At 45.4% G+C, this 23793-nt stretch overlaps 1 pseudogene; it reads right to left on the reverse strand.

Annotated features, from left to right (window-relative positions):
• Positions 1 to 9463: 9463 nt before the first annotated feature.
• LOC145522515 (large ribosomal subunit protein uL4 pseudogene) lies at positions 9464 to 10797 on the reverse strand (annotated as a pseudogene).
• Between the last annotated feature and the right edge of the window lie 12996 nt (positions 10798 to 23793).

Raw genomic sequence — 23793 nt, forward strand, 5'->3', positions numbered from 1 at the left:
AGGAGACACAGGTTCGATCCCTGGGTCAGAAAGATCCCCTGGAGAAGGAAATGGCAACCCACCCCAGTATTCTTGCCAGGAGAAGCCTGGTAGGCCACAGTCCATAGGGTCGCAACGAGCTGGACATGACTGAATCGACTCAGCACGCATGCATATGGGGCCTTAGTTCTCTGGGGCCAAATCCTGTTTCCTTGTTCACCTCTGCATTGGAAGGTAGACTCAACCACTGGAACACCAGGGGAGTCTCAAGTGGGATGATTTCAACTGAGATCAGTTCAATTGCAAGTCTGTAAGATCAACCCACTTTCACATGTCTCAGTAACATTTGAGTCCTGAGTCTTTGTACATGGCATCTGCTGCCTTTCCCAGTGGCCAGGCCCCCGGAAAAGCTAGCCTGAGGGAGCTGAACCCAAGATGCTGTCTCTATTTGCACCAAATCCTAAACAACGGAGCTGTCTACACTCAGCTCATTGAGAATAATTTGGTTTGCTTCTTAACAATCAGTTCTTTTATTATTATTATTGTTATTTTCCATTTGGGAAATATCTCTTAAAGTGTTGCTTGCAGCTCTGATAAATCGATGGCTTTTAAATTAAGCACAGTCCAGGCTGGCTGTTATGAATTCTCCTGGAGCTGCCCATTGCGTTCTGGCAGGAGGACCCAACTGGGGTGAGCCCTGTATTAGCATTTTAATTGCTGGCTGTTTGCCTTCCTGTTGCAAGACTCAGCCCACAAAGGTATAGCAAGCAAGTTTCAATTAGTTCTTATCCCTGATTTACCGGGTCTATAAAGAACCTCTTCCCGTAGCACTGGGAAAGTAATACCTTTCATGTACTGAAAGCAATACAGAACATTAAAGAGAAAGGTTCGCCTTGACTAAAGTATGGTCTTCCAGGGTCCCAGGGAAAATTCCTGTTTGAATGATAGTAAATTTTCCTGGTTGGGTTCTCACTGAAACAAAACAAAATAAACTAAAACACCCTGCAGTTGCTCTGAATTCCAGGCTCCTCTCTATTCCAGGCTGGGTATCATGTCTATGAGGTTAGCATGGAGACAACACCGCTGAGATTCACCACCTGGCCCGCTTTATCTCGTAGGGAAGCTAGTTCACCAAAATGACATTTGTGAAGCTCAGCAAATTAATATACCAAGTTTCTAGTTACTTGGGCTATTATGCTAAGACTTGGAAGGTTGGCACCTTTTGGAAGCACTTGGATAACTTGTTAAAGAACAGATTCCTGGGCCCAGTCCACTTAGATCTGGTTCAGGAATTCTGGAGTGTGACCCAAGATGACCTTCACGTTCCTTTCAGCTTGACTAAACTTAAACAGATCTCTTCCTAACTCTTGCCCTCTGACCTCCCTTTCCTTACAGCATTTACTTTAGAACACTAGCCTGTGTGTGTGTGCGCACGCTCAGTCACTAAGACCTGTCTGACTCTTTGCGACCCCATGGACCATAGCCTGCCAGGCTCCTCTGTCCATGGGATTTCCCAGGCAAGCATCCTGGAGTGAGTTGCCATTTCCTTCTTTAGGGGATCTTCCCCACCCAGGGATCAAACCTGCATGTCCTGTGTCTCCTGCATTGGCAGATGGATTCCTTACCACTGTGCCACTGGGGAAGCCCCTTAGAAAACTTAACATTGTGAATTCTTTCCCTGTCCCTTGAGACATACATCTTCTAGCTTCTTGCCAGCTTTACAGTCTGGGACTGTCCTTCATGAGGACAGGGGAGCCACCCCTTTGAAATTCCATCGTTTGGAAAGATAATGCCCTATTTCCCAGTATCCCTGGGAGAGCAGGGGCCTGACTACAGTAAGTGTGAATTAGCAAACTCAGAAGCTTCATCACGTTGACCACCCACTCCCTAACTTCCTCCAGGACTTTTCCACTAGTTCACCTCAGGGCTTAAAAACTCTCCTGCCGTATTTCAGCCGAGTTAGTTCAATCTCTCTCTCCTACTGCAATAGCCTAGAATAAAGCCTTCCTTGCTTTTATATACACATATATATACATACATATGTATGTATGTATATACACATATACACACACACACATATATATGTGACACACATATATTTATATATATATGTGACTGAGCAACTTTCATGGTTCATATATATAACTAAATCACTTTGCTGTATATGTGAAATTATCACAACATTGTAAATCAACTATACTTTAATTTAAAAAAACCCTCAAAAAAAGGAAAAAAGTGAAAGCGAAAGTTGCTTAGACATGTCCGACTCTTTGTGACCCCATGGACTATACAGTCCATGCAATTCTCCAGGCCAGAATACTGGAGTGGGGAACCTTTCCCTTCTTAAGGGGATTTTCCCAGCCCAGGGATCGAACCTAGGTCTCCCACATTGCAGGCGGATTCTTTACCAGCTGAGCCACAAGGGAAACCAAAAAAAAAAAAACAAACCAGGAACTAATTGTGAAAAGTAGCTCAGTGATTAGGGTACAGGCTAGGAAGCCAGGTGACCTGTCCGATCATTTCATGCAGGTGTGGCTTTGGGCTAGTGATTCACCTCTCTGGGCCTTAGACTCTCAATCTGCAAAATGAAGATAGTAGTATATACCTTCCAGGGTTTCCCGAGGATTAAATGGATTAAGATATGCCAAGACCTGACAACGGTACTTGGCCCCTTTGTGCTGTATAAGGCATTGCCTCTGTTATTGCATTCTGTGGCCAGTTTCTTGACAGTCTGGAGGTGAAGGTCAGCCTCTCTGGGAGTTGGGAGGAGACAGAACTAAATGGATGTCCTGTCTTAAAAGCACTCAGTCTGAAAGCAGGTTTTTTGGTTTAGAGACGAAGGAGAAGCTGCCTCTAATATGCGGAAAGAGGCAGATTCTATAACATGCTGTTTAGTCTCTCTTCCTCTAGAGCAATACTTACTGGAGTTTTAAGAGACAGATAACCAGGGATGCTGGGGTTTGTTAAACCTTGGCCATATTTTCTCTAGAGCAGAGTTTCCTAAACAGGCTTCATTTGAATCACTGTTTCATAGAACCTTTTGAGAAAGGACTTGTTGTACAGAAAAATTTGGAGATCATTTAGATTAAATGGAATTTAAAAGAGTCTTTTTGTTGCTGGATTCTACAGTCCTTATTTTGCTGATGCACATTGTAAATCTGCAAAAGGAGGGTGAGGTAGGCAGCATTTTTGAAACTTATTTGAAAATTTGTAACCTCTCTTTTTTTAAAATGTAAAATCTCTCACAGAACATAGGGGAAAAAATGGTGCCCTGGAGAGGTGTAGATTACCTGCATCTACCTAGCTACATCTTGTGGTGTCAGCGGGGATTCTGCAGCATCAGAAGGAAATTTTTACCCATTTACAGAGTCACCAAATGACACTTCTGGACGTGGGTGAGGGTATCTATGAGAGTGCAAGGGTGGGCGACATCTCAATGGGCGTGCATTGTTTGTTGGAGTCTCTATTGTTTTAATCAGTACTTTCATGGTTGACATTGTCTCTTTTTACATTGTGTGATAATTCCTCCATGTTTGGGAGTCGATTCTATACAACTTGACTTTAATGGATACTAAAAAGTTTCCTGCCACCAAATCTCTAACTACATCTTCCACCAAACTTTTCTTGGGTTGAGTTATCCTTCTGGAAGGCTTATGGGAGGAGGCACCCCATGAGCACCATTTAACATGGAACGATTGGCCAGATTAGGCTAGGCAGTGGGTAGGGTGTCCGGTCACATGCAAGGCTCCTCAATGGGATGGAAAGAGATGCTGGGTTGGTACCATGACCCCCAAGCAGCCTGGGATGGCAGCAGGGTTCCTGGTTCTTGAGGGAAGGGTCAGGCACTTCATCATTCATCTCCACCATCTTGCTTATCTCCAGGGCTCAGGTTCCCCAGCTCCATGCTTCCCCCATGTCACCCCTTTACCCCTTCCTATGAGAAATCTGAGCTTCCCTGGTGGCTCAGAGGTGAAGAATCTGCCTGCCAATGCAAGAAATGTGGGTTCAATTCCTGGGTCAGGAAGATCCCCTGGAGGAGGAAATGGCAACCCACGTTAGTACTTTTGCCTGGAAAATCCCATGGACAGGAGAACCTGGCGGGCTATGGTTCATAGGGTGGTAAAGAGTTGGACATGACTGAGCACGCACACACAAGAAAATGACTCCTGGCTTGCCATGCTGAAGCTCTGGGTCACTGAAGACCCAAGGTCTGGGGAAGAGAGACCAGGTTCCGGTTCCACTGCATCTCCTCTTCCTCCGGTGTCTGCTTCTCTAGAGAAGTGACTCGGCCCACACACCTGACCCTGGCCGTCTCATCTTCTCCTCGAAGTACATCTCAAGTTTTTCTTTTCCCTCCAAGCAAATATTGTTCTCTTCCTACAAGCATTTACAGAGCCGTCTATTAAAACTGTTAACATTTCGTTCACTGTATCAGTTAGGATCAGCCCCAGGACGATGCACTTTAGATACTAAAATGGGAAGAGTCTTCGTAGAGAGAATTATTGGATTAAACTTCCATTAGGCGACGACGTTATCGTCAGGAAATCTCCAAGTGCAGAAATGGCTGGAATTCTCACCTGCAATAGCATTAAAGTGGAGACTCCTGGGAGGACAACCAGAAATGCTGCCAATGACCTCAGTGCAGCACCAAAGAGAGGTGACCTCAAAGCGCCACTGTTGTTAACCCGGCGAAGTACAAACCACCAGGAACAATGGCTTTCTTTGTTTATTCTGCCCGCAAATTCTGCAGTAGTGCACCTCCTTGAAAAGTGAAAGTGAAAGTCGCTCAGTCGTGTCCGACTCTTTGCAACCCCATGGACTGTATAGTCCATGGAATTCTCCAGGCCAGAATACTGGAGTGGGTAGCCTTTCCCTTCTCCAGGGGATCTTCCCGACCCAGGGATCTAAACCCAGGTCTCCAGCATTGCAGGCAGATTCTTTACCAGCTGAGCCACAAGGGAAGTCTAAGAATACTGGAGTGGGTAGCCTACCCCTTCTCCAGGGGATCTTCCTGACCCACGAATTGAACCAGGGTCTCCTGCATTGCAGGTGGATTCTTTACCAACTGAGCTATGAGGGAAGCCCAGTGCACCTCGTTGGAGGAAACCAATTGGAATCCCTCCCTGGAGCGGGAGTCTGGGAAATGTAATTCACAGTCCAGGGGGTGGCTAAGAAGGGGAAAGAGTGCCAGGGATCAGTCTGCAGTAGCCAATATAGCTACTTGTTTACACGTGGTTTCAGTAGGTGAAGAAAAGGGCAGGTGGACCCAGGCAGGTAGAGTTATGAGCACAGGAAAGTGAGGTGTGTTGAAGACAATGCTGATCCAATGGGAGCTGAGCGTGCCTGTCACAGGAGAGGGGGCTGAACTTCAGAGGGTGGGCGGGTTATGGGGGCTCAAATACCAGCAGTCAGTCCCCTGGAGACCTCATGTAAGGGAGCCTCCTGATTAGAAAGGCCAGAGGAAGAAGCTTGCTGCAGCCCCTGATGGCTCGTTTCTCCAGGACTTGATTCTGGATTTGGCAAGTTCCCCTCTCACTGAGGGGGTGACAACTTGAAGGAGACAGTGTCATCGGGGCGGGTGCAGTCAGGGCTGCTGTGAAGCCCTAGCGTTAACGTTGGTGGACTTGTCACCAATTCCTCAGGGTCCTGAACAAGGGCAAAGGAAATAGCTCCTCCCCCTAATGAATTGCTGACGCACAAAATCTGTTACTGTTGTTGGAAAAATAAATCTGCTTTTATAGGCTGTTGGCTTTTGAAAGTAAAAGCTCTTGGAAATTACATTTGGGTCACTTTTTCTGTTGCCATTTATTTATTTATTTGATACATGCATTTTATTTATTTTTTTATTGGAGTGTAGTTGCTTTATGGTATTGTATTAGTTTCTACTGTACAGCGAAGTGAATCATCCATACGTATGCATATACCCCCTCTTTTTTGGATTTCTTTGCCACTTAGGTCACCAAGTGGCTCAGTCGTGTCCGACTCTTTGCGACCCCATGGAATTCTCCAGGCCAGACTACTGGAGTGGGTAGCCTTCCCTTTCTCCAGGGGCTCTTCCCAACCCAGGGATAGAGCCCAGGTCTCCCGCATTGTGGGCGGATTCTTTACCAGTTGAGCCAGAAAGGAAGCCCAAGAATACTGGAGTGGGTAGCCCATCCCTTCTCCAGCAGATCTTCCTGACGTAGGAATTGAAGGGGTCTCCTGCAATGCACGTGGATTCTTTACCAACTGAGCTGTCAGGAAAGCCCACAGAGGTCACCACAGAGTACCGGCTAGGGTTCCCTGTGCTGCACAGCAGGTTCTCCTTAGTTACCTGCTTCATACGTAGTGTGTGCGTATGTTTGTTGTCCTTTTAACAGTGACGTTGTTGAGTGTTGAGTGTTGGGGGGATTGTTGATTTCCTCATAGCATCGCTGATTCTAACCCAACCAATCACCAATCAGTCAACTAGCCCATCCCCAAAAGCTCAGAAGGGCAAGGTTGTCTTTTGGGATAAAGTGGGAGGGATCATATTCTGGAAGGTTCTGAATTTCCCAGCAATGAGATTGGGCTCAATTCTGATGCAGCACTGAGCCTGGGGACATGGGGCAGGCGGGGAAGGGGACACGATGTGTTAGATGCTGTGTTAGAGTTGCCGTGAACCCTCAGGAAAGACCCTAAACCGTGTGAATGGCAGGAACCCAGCATCCGGCCCTCCACATGACCCCTTAAGTCTAGTGAAGAAATGGAACAGGGAGCAGTAGTCCACCTGCAAAGAGTGATCTTGTTTCCCTGATTGTTCTTTAAAAATTTGATGGTGAGGCTAAAATTATGAGACTTGAATTTGTTCTCAGTACATACTCCTCTGCAGATATGTGTACTCGATGGATTACTGATTGAATCTAAATTGTAGGTGATGAGTGTTACCTTAGAAACTGTGGCTACACGTCCCCTGACCAGAAATGGCAGGTTTATAAAGCCTTTGCTTATTGTTCACAGGTACAATGGGCTTATTAGTGAGACTGATGTGTTGCCTTTACGTTGATTAAATAAAAAGTCTATCAGCAACTGATAGCCAAATGCTTACAGTGAAAATATTACTGTGATGGGCGTTTGTTCAACACCTACCCTGTGGCCTCAGTAACAGTACCTCTGGTTGCATCAGGCCTGCTCATTTAGGAAGCTCATGTTATCAGTAAAGCCTGAGACAACATGCTGGAAGAGAAGAGGGGAGTGTTGGCTCTTCAGTTTTGTTTGAAGGTGACAAAACTAACTTTGAGTGAGGTCAGGGTAGGTGTGGGGGTCAGAGCTACTCCACGGCAGCAAAATTCCTGGCAATGCCAAGCCGCCACATTGTTAGCTTTGAAGCATGTTTTGTCAAACCTTTGAGATTTTCTTTACTCTATTTTTTCCCCTAATCATCACATTTAATGGCATATGTCAACATAGAATGAAATTGCCTTCCCTATAATCAGATTGTCCTTAGCAATGGTAGTCTTGAAAAGTTTTGGTCACATTGTCCTTTCTTCTGGACAGTCTTTAGATCTCATTGCTTGTGAATAACCCCCAGCCTCCTTTTTCTCGGCATCTGTTCTTTTTTTTTGAAGTCTCGGTGTTTATTTTTATTTGTTGTTGTTGCTTAGTCCCCACGTCCTGCCTGACTCTTTGCAACCCCAAGGACTGCACACACCAGGCTTCCCTGTCCTTCACCATCTTCCAGAGTTTGTTCAAACACACGTCCATTGAGTCAGCGATGCCATCCAACCATCTCATCCTCTGTTGTCCCCTTCTCCTCCTGCCTTCAATCTTTCCCAGGATCAGGGTCATTTCCAATGAGTCAGCTCTTCACATATGGTGGCCAAAGTATTGGAACCTCAGCTTCAGCATCAGTCCTTCCAGTGAATATTCAGGACTGATTTCCTTTAGGATGGACTGGTTTGATCTCCTTGCTGTCCAAGAGACTCTCAAGAGTCTTCTCCAACACCACAGTTCAAAAGCAACAATTCTTCCCCACTCAGCCTTCTTTATGGTCCAACTCTCACATCCGTACATGACTACTGGAAAGACCATAGCTTTGGCTATACTGATCTTTGTCAATAAAATGATGTCTCTGCTTTTTAATATGCTGGCTAGGTTTGTCATAGCTTTCCGTCCAAGGGGCAAACATCTTTTAATTTCATAACTGCAGTCACCATCTGCAGTGATTTTGGAGCCCAAGAAAATAAAATCTGTCACTGTTTCCATTTTTCTCCTTTCTATTTGCCATGAAGTGATTGGACCCGATGCCATGATTTTAGTTTTTTGAATGCTGAGTTTTATACCAGCTTTTTCACTCTCCTCTTTCACCTTCATCAAGAGGCTCCTCAGTTCCTCTTTACTTTCTGCCATTAGAGTGGTATCATCTGCATATCTGAGGCTGATATTTCTCCCTGAAATCTTGATCTCAGCTTGAGATTTATCCAGCCTGGCATTTTGCATGATGTACTCTGCATATAAGTTAAATAAGCAGGGTGACAATATATAGCCTTGACGTATTCCTTTCTCAATTTTGAACCAGTCTGTTGTTCCCTGTCTGGTTCTAACTGTTGCTTCTTGATCTGCATACAGATTTCTCAGGAGGCAGGTAAGGTAGTCTGGTATTCCCATCTCTTGAAGAATTTTCCACAGTTTGTTGTGATCCACACAGTCAAAGTCTTTAACATAGTTAATGAAGCAGAAATAGATGTTTTTCTGAAATTCTTTTGCTTTCTCTAGATCCAACAAATATTGGCAATTTGACCTCTGGTTCCTCTGCCTTTTCTAAATCCAGCTTATACATATAGAAGTTCTTGGCTTATGTACTGCTAAAGCTTAGCTTGAAGGATTTTGAGCATTACCTTGCTATCATGTGAAAAGAGTGCAATTGTACAGTGGTTTGAATGTTCTCTGGCATTGTCTTTCTTTGGGATTGAAAATGAAAATCGACCTTTTTCAGTTTGATGGCCGCTGCCGAGTTTTCCAAATTTACTGGCACACTGAGTGTAGTGCTTTAACAGTATCATCTTTTAGAAGTTTAAATAGCTCAACTGGAATTCCATCACTTCCACTAGCTTTGTTTGTAGTGATGCTTCCTAAGGCCCACTTGACTTCACACTCCAGGACGCCTGGCTCTGGGTGAGTGACCACACCACCATGGTTATCTGGGTCATCAAAGCTTTTTTGTACAAAGAACTAGAATGCAGAGAACGCTCTTCTGTGTATTCTGGCTGCCTCTTCTCTTCTTAACCTTTCCTGCTTCTGTTAGGTCCTCACTGTTTCTGTCCTTCACCATGCCCGTCCTTGCATGAAATGTTCTCTTGAGATCTTCAGTTTTCTTGAAGAGATCTCCAGTCTATCCCATTCTATTGCTTTCCTCTATGTCTTTCGTTCTTTTCCTTCATGTTTCTCATTGCCTCTCTGTTCAGGTCTTTATTCAAAACTGGCTGTCTGAAATGATTCGGCGTTTATGGAGTAAACAGAATTAAGTCTATGCAGCAGCCTTCTCTTCCTCTGTGGTGGGCTTCTTTTCTGTGGGCTTCTTTTCAGCCACTGGTTTCCTGGTCCCTGCAGCCTTTTCCCATCAAAGGCTTCTTCAGCTTCTTATCACCAGCAGCTGACTTTGTTTCCCCCCACAGGCTTCTTGCCCAGAACCCCCTTCTCATCTGATCGCACTTCTCCTGCCGCTGCCGCCCTTCCATCCGCATTTTGCGGCTCTTGCCCCGTCCGTGAATGGTGTTCTGGTGCATGATCTTTGCATATGGGTTGAGCTTCAACACGATTCTCAGGTTTTCCAGAGGGATTTTCCTTCAGGACTCTGTGAGGAATCTTCTCGCGTGGTGCTCGGAGCGCTCTTTGGATTTCTGGGCTTTTCAAGATCTCGCTGAGGTCTGCATGGAGCGTCTTGTGCCCGGGGAGGTTGTAGTTTCTCTTGAGGGAGGCTGCTTGACACCAGGTGCCATAGAGCTCATCTAAGTTCAGAAGGCCCTTTCGGTCCAAATGCAGAAACGTCCCACATGGCCACCAGGAGCAAGTTTCAAAATGTTCACCTTGCTTCCATTAAGCAGAGTAATTCCAGGGATATTTCTGAAGGCCTTGATGGTACCATTGTCCTCATTATAGATGAGGCAGGGTGCCCTGTGCCGGATACGGCGACGATTTCTCATTTTGCCTTTGCCAGCTCTCATTCGCTGAAAGGCGTAGATCTTTCTGATATCATTCCAGGCCTTAAGCTTTCTTTGCTTTCTTCAGAAACAAAACAGCCTCCTTGGTCTCCTTGTGGCCTTCAACTTTATCTTCGACCAGCAAAGGGAGTTCAGGAACTTCCTCTGTACGATGACCTTCAGACATGACCGGCGCTGGTAAGGCTGAGGCAGCCTGTGCAGAGCAGATGGCATATCACTGCTGCATTGGATTCATTCAATGGTGCCAATGTTGCCAGGTATTGGTGGCTGCAAACATGTGGCCCCCATAACATATATTTCCAGAAGCACCCTGGTCAGAACGGCGAGTCCCGCCACCTTGAATCCTGGGAATTCAAGCCACAGCTCTGCCGGTACCCCAAGACTCGGCACGAGTTTGATGACCTGCTAATTCACTGACAGCATAGGGCTGTCTGTTGTTTTTCCACAAGTTGGTATGAACACAGTTAACAATATCTGGTCGAATGGGAGTCTTGAACACAGCAGGCAAAGTGACCTTTTTGCCAGATGACTCCCGGTCTTTGGAGCACACTGGTATCAGTGGACGGGCACATGCCAATGGCAGGGAGAGGGGAAGGCCACGCTCCTCTCCTGTTTTCCTCTGTTTCTTTGCATTGCTCATTTAAGAAGGCTTTCTTATCTCTCCTTGCTATTCTCTGGAAATCTGCGTTGAGTTGGATATATCTTTCCCTTCTCCTCTGCCTTTTGCTTCTCTTCTTTTCTCAGCTATTTGTAAAGCCTCCTCAGACAACCATTGTGCCTTCTTGCATTTCTTATTCTTTGGACTAGTTTTGGTCACTGCCTTATGTACAATGTTATGAACCTCTGTCCCTAGTTCTTCAGGCACTCTGTCCACCAGATCTATTCCCTTGAATCTATTTGTCACCTCCACTGTATAATCATAAGGGATTTGATTTAGGTCATACCTGAATGATCTAGTGGTTTCCCCTACTTTCTTTAATTTAAGCCTGAATTTTGCAATAAGGAGTTCGTGATCTGGGCCAGTCAGTTGCAGATCTCGTGTCCTGACTGTATAGAGCTTCTCCATCTTTGGCTGCAAAGAATATAATCAATCTGATTTTGGTATTGACCATGTGTAGAGTTGTCTCTTGTTATTGTGTTTATCTATTCTTTTTCAAATTCTAAATATAACAGCGAATTTCTTTTATCAGCACTTATATACACTTTCAACAATGTGTACAGTTTTGTACTTTTTTCTTTTTCCCTCCATTTTTAGTTTGATTATATTTATTTAAGTGGAATTTTGTGTCTACTGAAGCTTTGAGAATTTAAAAATCATCATTGAAGACATTTTTCACCTGAGGTTACAGCCCTTTTCTCCAGAGGCAGCTCTCACTAGATTCAGAGAACCAACCCCTCTCCTTTACACTTGGGCTGAGGGTCAGTGTCCTCCTGAAGTCCATCCTGGCTAATTCATCTTCCTTTGTTGATTTTTCTGAACCTTGCAGCCAACTTTGGGAAGACACCTTCATTAAACATCCTTAAATTAACTTTTGCAGATGTGCTGTTCACATCAGCATCCTGACTGATACAGTCACTGGTACCTGAAGTGTGGGAGGCAATTAGAATTTCAAAAGGGACCCTGGGATTGTGTGCCCATGCCTGGCTTGAATGTATAGATTATCTCCACAGGGTGAGAAAACGGCTTTGAACAGAATGGGCTGAGCCTATAAGAAGGGTACACCAGACACCAAGTGGGGTGTTGTGTCAATTTAAGATATTTTCCATGAGGAATGCAAGAAACATGACAAAATTAAGGAAGGGATTAAAAAAATCTTATTTCATTCATTCTCAGTGAGCCATCTTAGCAATTCTATAGGAGCATCTGGCCTTGAGGAACGACTGTGGTACTTTGAGTCAAAAAAAGAAAGTTCTGATTCTATTTCTCCTAATAATTTACTCTGTGACCTTGGGAAATTAGTCTTGCACTTTGAATGGCACGTGATTCTACATGAATGCAAGTTATTTCTATTCTTATATTGCTCTCTCTCTCTTTTTCATTACTACCTAACTTAGAAAGGAGCTCTTTCTCCATATTTCCTTAGACATATTTTGAAAGTTTTTTATGACTTGTCAGAAACAACGTTATTACAGAACAAGAAACTACTGGAAATGCCATGATTTTCTCTGCTGGAGATGGTAGAACTTGGCACTCTAGTGGTGATGGAATTAGATTTGAGAAGCCAGCAAGATTCTACACTCTGGACAAAACGAGTTAGGTCCAGCCTCAGACACGGTACCCGCTGACACTAAGACACAGTCTTCACTAGCTCAAGGAGAGAAACGCCCAGGGGCAGATGTGACTGGCTTAGTTGGGTTTGCACGTGGTTCAGGGATGGTTTTGTTGCAGGAAGGGGGACCCCTTCCAGGGCCCGAAACTGGGCTCTTGTCTAACACTCAGAAATGAATTGTCCGAGGAGACACATGTGCTGACAAAGCAAGAGATTTTATTGGGAAAGGGCACCCGGGTGGAGAGCAGCAGGGTAAGGGAACCCAGGAGAACAGCTCTGCCTCGCAGTCTCGGGTTTTACGGTGATGGGATTAGTTTCTGGGTGGTCTTTGGCCAATTATTCTAATTCAGAGTCTTTCCTGGTGGCGCACGCATCGTTCAGCCAAGATGGATGCTAGCGAGAGAGATTCAGAGAAGTGGACGGACATGCGATGTCTCCTTTTGACCTTTCCCGAACTCTTCCGGTTGGTGGTGGTTGGTGGCTTATTAGTTCCGTGTTCCTTAGCAGGACCTCCTGTTGTAAAACAACTCATGCAAATGGTTACTATGGTGCCTGGCCAGGGTGGGCGGTTTCAATCAGTGTGCTTCCCCTAACAGTTTGGAGAGGGAGTGGTGCTAGGGATGGGGGACGGGAGAGCTCTCCCCTGCCCCATGCACCCCACTGCCTGGACCCGGGGCTCCGCTGTTGACTCCGTGCCTCTCTCGCCCTCTTCCCGTCCTCCCTTCCTACGGTCCTCCCTCCTCTTCTGCATCTTTTCTTCTCCCCTTTCTACTTTCTCCCCCATCCTTTGTCCTCTCCTTGTTCCTCCTTCCCTTCACCTCCCATCCCGGTTCTGCTGCCCGCAGCTCACGGCCTGCTCCTGACCACACAGCAGCCTGCAAACCCTGACTCCCCCTTGTAGAACCAAAGCCGAAGTGGTATGTTCCCAACCCAGAAGGTCAGGGGTGTACGGAAGCAGTCATCTTCGATTTCCGTAAGTGCAGCCAAGAAGAATGCCCAGTTTAAAGCTGGTTCATAGCGTCCGCGTGTATTGTTTCCTGGCAGAAAGACTGATGCATCTATGTGTCTTTAACTGTTCCACAGACCAGTGTGCAATAAAAGTAGGGCAGTGGGGGATAAATTACAGGATGGGTGAAAATATACACAGGACCTCTGCGATTTTGTCTGAATCAAAGGCTGGCTTCTAATCAATATAATGTATTTTTTTTATTATTAAATAGCCCATTAAAATATAATAGAGCAATAAATACTGATAAAAGTGTTCCCAGTGAGCAATTCCTTTTGAAATAATGACTATTTGATTATAGAATGATTTGGCTTTTAATTTACACCAGCACTTAATGTGTTCCTCTTAATATTCTCCCACTGCTGAGTGCAGTCCAGTCACAGGAAGTGATGAATGTGCACTGCTGGGGAACTTCATTAAGGAGCAGCTCCGGTGTGGGGGCCACTCTGAGTCCTGTGGTCCACGGGCTTCCAGATCAATCCAGAGAGAGACTTGCTGCTGGCATTGCTACTGGGGTCCAGCCAGGGCCCAGGGCATGGAGTGCCACGTGCTTCTGTTCACCTTTAATTTTATCTGTGGACTCTGGATAAAGTAATACCTGGGCATTTGATCATCCAAAAGACCTTCTTTAAGAAACTTCTGTGTACCACGCCTACAGTAAGCAGTATTTAAAGGCAGTGTTGAAAGAAAACAAACAATAAACCAATCACAAAACAAGAAACCTAAAGGTGAGGGAACAATGCAAAGAAATAGAGGAAAACAATAGAATGGGAAAGACTAGAGAACTCTTCAAGAAAATTGGAGACACCAATGGAACATTTCATGCAAGGATGGGCACAATAAAAGACAGAAACAGTAAAAACCTAACAGAAGGAGAAGAGATTAAGAAGAGGTGGCAAGAATACATAGAACTGTACAAAAAGGTCTTAATGACCTGGATAAACACGATGGTGTGATCACTCACCTAGAGCCAGACATTCTGAAGTCCAAAGTCAAGAGGGCCTTAGGAAGAAGCATCACTACCAACAAAGCTAGTGGAGGTGATGGAATTCTAGCTGAGCTATTTCAAATCCTAAAAAATGATGCCGTGAAAGTGCTGCACTCAATATGCCAGCAAATTTGGAAAACTCAGCAGTGGCCACAGGACGAAAAGATCAGTTTTCATTCCAATCCCAAAGAAAGGAAATGCCAAAGAAAGTTCAAACATGACTTAGTGACTGAACGTCAGTAAAGGTGAGTGGAATCTTGGAGAGGACAGCCACTCCCAGTGGTATGGGATCTGCTTCCTCTGTAGCCCAACCTTCTCTCTTTCCCTCCCCACCTCCCACAGCTGCACCCAGAGAGCACTTCTAGTTCCAAAGATGCAGAAGGGGCTGGGTCTCCTGTACCCAGTATTCCAAGCATTGGACCAGGGCAGCCACTCCATTCTCTGTGACAGAAGAAAGCGAGAATCGTGTAGCTAGAATTGCTGTTTTCCCGAGTGACTTGTGGACTAACTAGGTATTGAACCATCGTTGTTCTCAGTCTCAAGATGTCAAAAGATGAATTCACCATTCACTGAATTCACCATGCCTCCTAAAATATCCTCCTCCTCTTGTCTTACCCATTTGTATTGGGTTGGCCCAGAAGTTCGTTTAGATTTTTCTGTAAGATGTAACAGAAAAACCTGGATGGCCTTTGGGCCAAGCCAGTGGTGTGATGCTCCCGCAGGGGTGTGCTGCTAAACATGTACCCATGGGCTCTCAGGCATTCTCCGGTGGTCCAGGGGTTAGAATTCTGTGCTTTCACCGCCATGGCCCTGGGTTCAGTCCCTCACCGGGGCGCTAAGATCCCGCGAGCTGCGTGGTGTGGCCAAAAACAAAGACGCTGGGCTCTTTTTTTTTTTTAAAAAAAGAGAGTTCTGATTTCCCTGGTGCAAATGCTTCCACCAGGTCCGAGTCCCAGCTTCCCACGTAGTGTCCTGACATGAGGATGGGAGAGATATTCCCATGGGCTCTTGGGGGCTGGCATGAGCCAACCTCAGCCACGTGCTCACTGCACCACCCCCCAGACCATTCAAGCCGAAAAGCTAAACTGCAGCTTTGAGTCTTCATTTCCCTTTCTTCCAAAGTCCAGCGTGGGGAGAAAAGGCTGACTTTCGCCTGTGTCCCAAGCCCTTTCTCGGCCCCAACACACTCAGCAAGTTCGCCCAGGTGAGTGAGGTCTCTGTCTCTTTGGCATTGGTTAGTTAGGGATCCACAATGCGGCTCTTTTGGAATTTGGGGGAGCACGCCTGGCTGTCACCAGGAGGGGACCACCAGCAGCATTCAGATGGTGAGCTGCAGGGATATCTTTGGGTGTCCTGGAAATTACTGTCCAAGGATGCTATCTTAGTCAGCACAATGTTCAAAGTTTGTTCAAAAAGGTAGAAATTTTGTTTATTATTTCTGAGCCTAGAACTGAATTCCAGTTTACCTAGAACTGAATTTCAGTTTATTTGTAAACATAGATTATCTGTTAGTATTATTGTTTTATTTTTAACATATGCTGGTTGTACTGGGTTTAATGTTAGTGTCCCTCTCTCTTTGGTTTCTCTGTACTTGTCACAATGACTTCTGATCCTTTTTTTTTCCCCCCAGGCCAAACTCATTCATTATATGTATGGCCAGGACAGCATAACTTATTATTATTTTTGAGCTTAGTTGTGCCCAAATATGAAACACATATCATTATATTAGAAATTGTTTTCTTTTTATATCTGTAATAAAATAAGGAATTATGTTTATTTTTTTGAATTATGTATATAGGAAATGGAGCCCTACTCCAGTATTTCTTGCCTGGAAAATTGCATGGACAGAGGAGCCTGGCAGGCTGCAGTCCATGGGGTCTCAAAGAGTCAGACACAATTGAGCACGCACACATAATCTTATATTGTCTATAAATTGCTCTACGAGGACAGAAGATCGGACCTTGGGAATATCAAATGCCATGGATCCAGTAGTAAGTCATCACCCAGCTTTTCTACAAAAGTCACAACCTGAAGCCATTCTGATTCTAGAAACGTAAAGAAAACTGTGTGCATTTGTTCAAAACGTGTATTTCTGGACCTGATAAATGGACTTTTCTAAGGGGTAGAAAGAAAATCTTTGTATAAGCATACTTGTGTGTCACAGCCGACTTTTCCTGCTCCACGCTGCATCTTCATAGGCTGGTCTGCTCTGTTTCGTGTGATACAAATTAAAGCAGCACAGATGGCAGGAATACTGGAAACATGTAGCCATCATGGCAGCCGGCCACCCACCCATCAGGAAGGGCTCCCCCACAGCAGGACGGCCGGCTCCCTCCCGCGCCAGGTGGGCCTTTCACTTGGCTGGTGGTGGGGAGGTTTACCAGGTCACGGATGAGGTCAGGGGGTGGCGGGGATGACCAGGTCCTTTGGGACCTTGGTGCTGTGGATCTTTATCATCTGGTGTCTTAGACTGTTCAGGCTGCTATCACATGTGCCACAGACTGTGGGGCTTGAACAACGGACACCTACGTCTCACTCTCTGGGGGCTGGGAGTCCAAGATCCAGGTGCTGGCAGATTGGGTGTCTGGCGAGGGCTCTCTTTCTGGTTGGCAGATGCTGTCTTCTTGGAAAGAGAGTACTCTGGTCTCTCCATCCCTTTATAAGATCACGAACCCCATTCCTGAGGGCTCCACACTCATGAGCTAATCACTCCCAAAGCCCCAAATTTCAAACACCATCACATTGGGGATTAGTCTCCACCTATGGATTGGGGCGGGGGGCACAAACATTGAGTCCATAGCATCTGCTGAGAACCATTTCAATATTTTATCAACAGGTACAGCTGTGCAGGTGCTCTGCTATTCAGCCTCTCAGTCGTGTCTGACTCTCTGCGACCCCCGTGGACTGCAGCACGCCAGGCTTCCCTGTCCTTCACTATCTCCTGGAGTTTGCTCAAACTCATGTCCATTGAGTTGGTGATGCCATCCAACCATCTCATCCTCTGTCGTCCCCTTCTCCTCCCACCTTCAATCCTTCCCAGCATCAGGGTCTTTTCCAGTGAGTCAGTTCTTGGCATCAGTATTGAAGCTTCAGCTTCAGCATCAATCCTTCCAATGCATATTCTGGTTGATTTCCTTTAGGATTGGCTGGTTTGATCTCCTTGCTGTCCAAAGGACTCTCAAGAGTCTTCTCCAGCACTACAGTTAGAAAGTATCAAGTGCTTATGGGCTGAATATAGCCCTAAACCTGGCTTCTAGCCTTAGATCTAGGACTGAGCTCTCAGGGAGAGGTACGGGGTTAGACGTGGCTGTGGCTGTGTATTCCAGGCGCTCTCTCCCCTCTAGGCCTTGCCCACTGGGCACTGCCAATGCCCAGGTGTCCCTGAACCATCCATGCCATCTGGCTTGGCTCTTGTCCTGTGGCACTGCTGTGCCTTCTGGGGACTTGTCTCACTGTTGGGAGCTGATTTATGGTTTTATTAAAATGCGATTAAGAGGGGGCCGATGATGATGAATCATTCCCACCACTTGCCATCTAAACCCACAGAGCAGCTGCCAACTGCGTGGGAAGGACACAAGGCACAGTGCTAGGTCAGCCTGGCATCAGGGCCCTTGAGGACTCCTCCAGGGCAGCGAGCTCTGCCCTCCGGGGCTCGGCCCTCCGTCCAGCCATGTCCTTTGGGTGTCAGCCTTTGAGCTTCCATGTGCATCAGTTACATCATTTACAGGAAGCTACTGGAATGTCATGCTAATCGTTCATGATTCTTTTCCTTTTATTAAAACATAATTTAAAAAACCCAAGCAGCTCAAGATAGCAAAGGGTAGACACTTGTAAAAGGAGTATTTGCTTAGATAAATATCCAAAGATATCAATTTCTTGGGTTCAGCTTGGTGCCTTTCTTTCTGTTTTTTAAAAAATTACTCATTTATGAAGTGTAGTTGATTTACAATGTTGTGTTAATCTCTGCCTTACAGCAAAGTGACTCCGTTATACACATATATGCATTCCTTTTCATATTCCTTTCCATTATGGTTTATCCCTGAATATTGAATATAGCTCCCTGTGTTATACAGTAGGATCTTGTTTATACATTCTCTACCTAATAGTTTGCATTTGCTAATCCTGAACTCCCACTTCGTCCCTCCCTCAGTCTGGTGCCTTCCTTGCTACGTGTGAGTGTTCACCAGCTGACTCTGAATCTAGCCTGTGTTCTCTGCTGTGATCGTGGCATCACTGTGGCTGTAATTAGAACTGGGACAGGAGCTGCAGAGATGGGACTATGGGAAGAACAAGCCAGACCTCCCTGCGGATGAGGAGGGAACATGTGGTCCATTGGGCATGGTTGGCCTGGCCATGCCTTGTCTGTCCCCAGGTGTCAGGCTCCTTACTTTGGTGAATCCTTGTATGTCCCATCCTCCACTTAAACCCGAGGCCCTGGGGAACAACTTTAAAATGTTTCACCTCTTGTTAGTCTCCTCCCCTAACATCCCAACCTTCTTCTAGATTTTTTCCATTGTGTAAATTGCACAGTTTTAAATGTACAATTGGGTAGAGTTAAGTACATTCATGGACTTCACAAGTGGCCCTAGTGGTAAAGAACCTGCCTGCCGAAGCAGGAAACCTAGGAGATGTGGATTCGGTCCCTGGGTTGGGAGGATCCCCTGCAGGAGGGCATGGCAGCCCACTCCAGTGTCCTTGCCTGGAGAATCCCATGGACAGAGGAGCCTGGTGGGCTACAGTCCACGGGGTCACAGAGAGTCGGGCATGACTGAAGCGACTTAGCAACATGCACAAGTATGTTCACATTGCTGTGCGGCCATCAGCACGCCCATCTCCAGAACTTCTTCACCCTCCCAAACGGAAATTCTGTCTCTGCTAACACTAGCTCTCCATTTCCCTCTCCCCAGCCCCTGGTAACCTTTGTACTACTTTCTCATCAGGAATATGCTTATTTCTGGGACCTCATATGAGTGGAATCCTTGGATTTGTCCTTTTATGTCTGGGTTATTTCACTTAGTATATTAACCTTACATGGAAAAACTGGTTCAAAACTGGGAAAGGAGTATGATAAGATTGTATGTTGTCATCTGTTTATTTAACTTATAGACAGAGTACATCATGTGAAATGCCGGGCTGGATGAATCACAAGCTGGGAAACAAGACTGCTGGGAGAATTATCAATAACCTCAGATATGCAGATGATACCACTCTAAAGGCAGAAAGTGAAAAGAAACTAAAGAGTCTCTTGATGAGGGTGAACGAGGAGAGTGAAAAGGCTAACTTAAAACTCAACATTCAAAAAGCTAAGATCATGGCATCCAGTCCCATCACTTCATGGCAAATAGATGGGGAAAAAGTGGAAACAGTGACAGATTTCATTTTCTTTGTCTCCAAAATCACTGCAGACAGTGGCTGCAGCCATGAAATTAAAAGATGCTTACTCCTTGGAAGGAAAGTTATGACTAACCTAGACAGCATATTAAAAAGCAGAGACATTACTTTGCCAACAAAGGTCTGTCTAGTCAAGGCTATGGTTTTTCCAGTGGTCATGTATGGATGTGAGAGTTGGACTATAAAGAAAGCTGAGCACCAAAGAACTGATGCTTTTGAACTGTGGTGTTGGAGAAGACTCTTGAGAGGCCCTTGGACTGCAAGGAGATCCAACCAGTCCATCCTAAAGGAGATCAGTCCTGGGTGTTCATTGGAAGGACTGATGTTGAAGCTGAAACTCCAGTACTTTGGCCACCTGATACAAAGAGCTGACTCATTGGAAAAGACCCTGATGCTGGGAAAGATTGAGGGCAGGAGAATAAGGAGATGACAGAGGATGAGATGGTTGGATGGCATCACCAACTCAACGGACGTGGGTTTGGGTGAACTCCGGGAGTTGGTGATGGACAGAGAGGCCTGGCATGCTGCGGTTCATGGGGTCGCACAGAGTCGGACATGACTGAGCGACTGAACTGAACTGAACATGCTGTTCATAACAGTTCATATTTTGGTAAAAGGAACTCCATGCTGAAACATTTCTCTGTGCAGCTGCTTGAAATTCTAGCCACCGATTTCCTTGGCCAACTCCAGTGACAGGGGTCCACAGGGCTGTTGGAACTTGGGGTAGATTATGGGACATCCTAAAATAGGATTCCCAACATGCAGGCAGAGGAGTTATTGCATGGGGTCCAAACATTGTCTAGTTTGAATAATTGTCTTGCCCATATTTACCCAAATCAAAACAAAAAACCTGCCCAAGGATACATGGTGATCAGTAAACTATCTAAGGTGTTTATCCATAGCTGACACTTGGAACAACTAGTCAAGAGCAAGTAATCCCATGCCCCGGCCAAGGGGTCAGGTGGGTAGCAGTCACATCATTTTCAGCTACTGCGTGGACACCTGTGCAGTTTCCCTGGTAGCATCTGCAGGAGGAAGTGGGGATCAGCTTCCTCTAGCATGTCTTTAGTGGTTTCTTGGGATCCCCTTTGGTTGGTTCTGAGGGAAAGGTTTAGATAGATTTGAGAACGAGGGTGTGACCATAACTCACTCTCAGCACCAGGGTGGAGTTAGCCACTCGGGGTGGACACTCTCTGCTCTCTAAGGGGGCTGCAGCTCCCATGGCTCACAGTGAGTCTGCAGTCATCTCTTGTGGCACTGAACTGACGCCAAAAGAACGAGACGCCTGCCAGATGCCCAGGAATGAGCTGCTTCCTCTGCTCAGGTTTAATTGAAGCACCATCGCTACAACAGCCTATCACCAGAAGTGATGGCAAACAGCTGTTTATCCTGTCATATTCCTCACAATTTTAAATCACATTCACACCAACATTTTTCTTCATTGTCTACTTGTCACTTAGTGTGAGAGACCAAGCAACATATGGAAGGGACAGGGGAGCAGCCTGGAAGTCCACAAATGTGGATTCTAAGCTGGCAGCCTCTTACGGAGTAGTCACTAACTCAGGTAAGATGGTAGGCATTGAGAGAGGGGATGAGGGGGCAGACAGGCTGAAACTACAGTCATGGACAACTAGCTAATCTGATCACATGGACCACAGCCTTGTCTAACTCACTGAAACTAAGCCATGCCGCGTGGGGCCACCCAAGACAGGCAGGTCATGGTGGAGAGGTCTGACAGGATGTGGTCCACTGGATAAGGGAATGGCAAACCACTTCAGTATTCTTGCCTTCATGGGGTCATGAACAGTATGAAAAGGCAAAAAAATAGGACACTGAAAGATGAACTCCCCATGTCAGTAGGTGCCCAATATTCTACTGGAGATCAGTGGAGAAATAACTACAGAAAGAATGAAGGGATGGAGCCAAAGCAAAAATAACACCCAGTTGTGAATGGGACTGGTAATAGAAGCAAGATTCGATGCTGTAAAGAGCAATATTGCATAGGAACCTGGAATGTTAGGTCCATGAATCAGGGCAAATTGGAAGTGGTCAAACAGGAGATGAAAAGAGTGAACATCAACATTCTAGGAATCAGTGAACTAAGATGGACTGGAATGGGTGAATTTAAATCAGATGACAATTATATCTACTACTGTGGGCAGGAATCCCTTAGAAGAAATAGAGTAGTCCTCATAGTTAACGGAAGAGTCTGAAATGCAGTACTTGGATGCAATCTCAAAAACGACAGAATTATCTCTGTTCGTTTCCAAGGCAACCCATTCAATATCACGGTAATTCAAGTCTATGCCCCAACCAGTAATGCCAAAGAAGCTGAAGTTGAACAGTTTTATGAAGACCTACAAGATCTTCTAGAACTAACACCCCAAAAAGATGTCCTTTTTATTATAGGGGACTGAAATGCAAAAGTAGGAAGTCAAGAAACACCTGGAGTAGCAGGCAAATTTGGCCTTGGAGTACAGAATGAAGCAGGGCAAAGGCTAATAGAGTTCTGCCAAGAGAACGCACTGGTCATAGAAAACACACTCTTCCAACAACACAAGAAAAGACTCTACACATGGACATCACCAGATGGTCAGGACCATAATCAGATTGATTATATTCTTTGCAGTCAAAGATGGAGACGCTCTATACAGTAAGCAAAAACAAGACCGGGAGCTGACTGTGGGTCAGATCATGAACTCCTTATTGCCAAATTCAGACTGAAGTTGAAGAAAGTGGGGGAAACCACTAGACCATTCAGGTATGACCTAAATCAAATCCCTTATGACTATACAGTAGAAGTGAGAAATAGATTTAAATGACTAGATCTGATAGACAGAATGCCTGTGAACTATGGGTGGAGGTTTGTGACACTGTACAGAAGACAGGAATCCAGACCATCCCCAAGAAAAAGAAATGCAAAAAAGCAAAATGGCTGTCTGAGGAGGCCTTACAAATAGCCATGGAAAGATGGGAAGCAAAAAGCAAAGGAGAAAAAGAAAGATATACTCATTTGAATGAGGAGTTCCAAAGAATAACAAGGAGAGATAAGAAAGCCTTCCTCAGCGATCAATGCAAAGAAATAGAGGAAAACAACAGAATGGGAAAGACTAGAGATCTCTTCAAGAAAATTAGAGATATCAAGGGAACATTTCATGCAAAGATGGGCTCAATAAAGGACAGAAATGGTAGAGACCTAAAAGAAGCAGAAGATATTAAGAAGAGGTGGCAAGAATACACAGAAGAATTGTACAAAAAAGATCTTCATGACCCAGATAATCATGATGGTGTGATCACTCACCTAGAGCCAGACATCCTGGAATGTGAAGTCAAGTGGGCCTTAGGAAGCATCACTACGAGCAAAGCTAGTGGAGGTGATGGAATTCCAGTTGAACTATTTCAAATCCTGAAGGATGACGCTGTGAAAGTGCTGCACTCAATATGCCAGCAAATCTGGAAAACTCAGCAGTGGTCACAGGACTGGAAAAGGTCAATTTTCATTCCAATCCCAAAGAAAGGCAATGCCAAAGAATGCTCAATCTACCACACAATTGCACTCATCTCACATGCTAGTAAAGTAATGCTTAAAATTCTCCAAGCCAGGCTTCAGCAATACAAGAACCATGAACTTCCAGATCTTCAAGCTGGATTTAGAAAAGGCAGAGGAACCAGAGATCAAATTGCCAACATCCAATGGATCATCAAAAAACAAGAGAGTTCCAGAAAAACATCTATTTCTGCTTTATTGACTATGCCAAAGCCTTTGACTGTGTGGATCACAATAAACTGTGGAAAATTCTTCAAGAGATGGGAATACCAGACCACCTGACCTGCCTCCTGAGAAACCTGTATGCAGGTCAGGAAGCAACAGTTAGAACTGGACATGGAACAACAGACTGGTTCCAAACAGGAAAAGGAGTATGTCAAGGTTGTATATTGTCACCCTGCTTATTTAACTTATATGCAGAGTACATCATGAGA

Source organism: Giraffa tippelskirchi, chromosome 10 (genome assembly GCF_054371585.1).
Source record: "Giraffa tippelskirchi isolate mGirTip1 chromosome 10, T2T-mGirTip1v1.2.pri, whole genome shotgun sequence".
In the NCBI taxonomy this organism is placed as follows: Eukaryota; Metazoa; Chordata; class Mammalia; order Artiodactyla; family Giraffidae; genus Giraffa; species Giraffa tippelskirchi.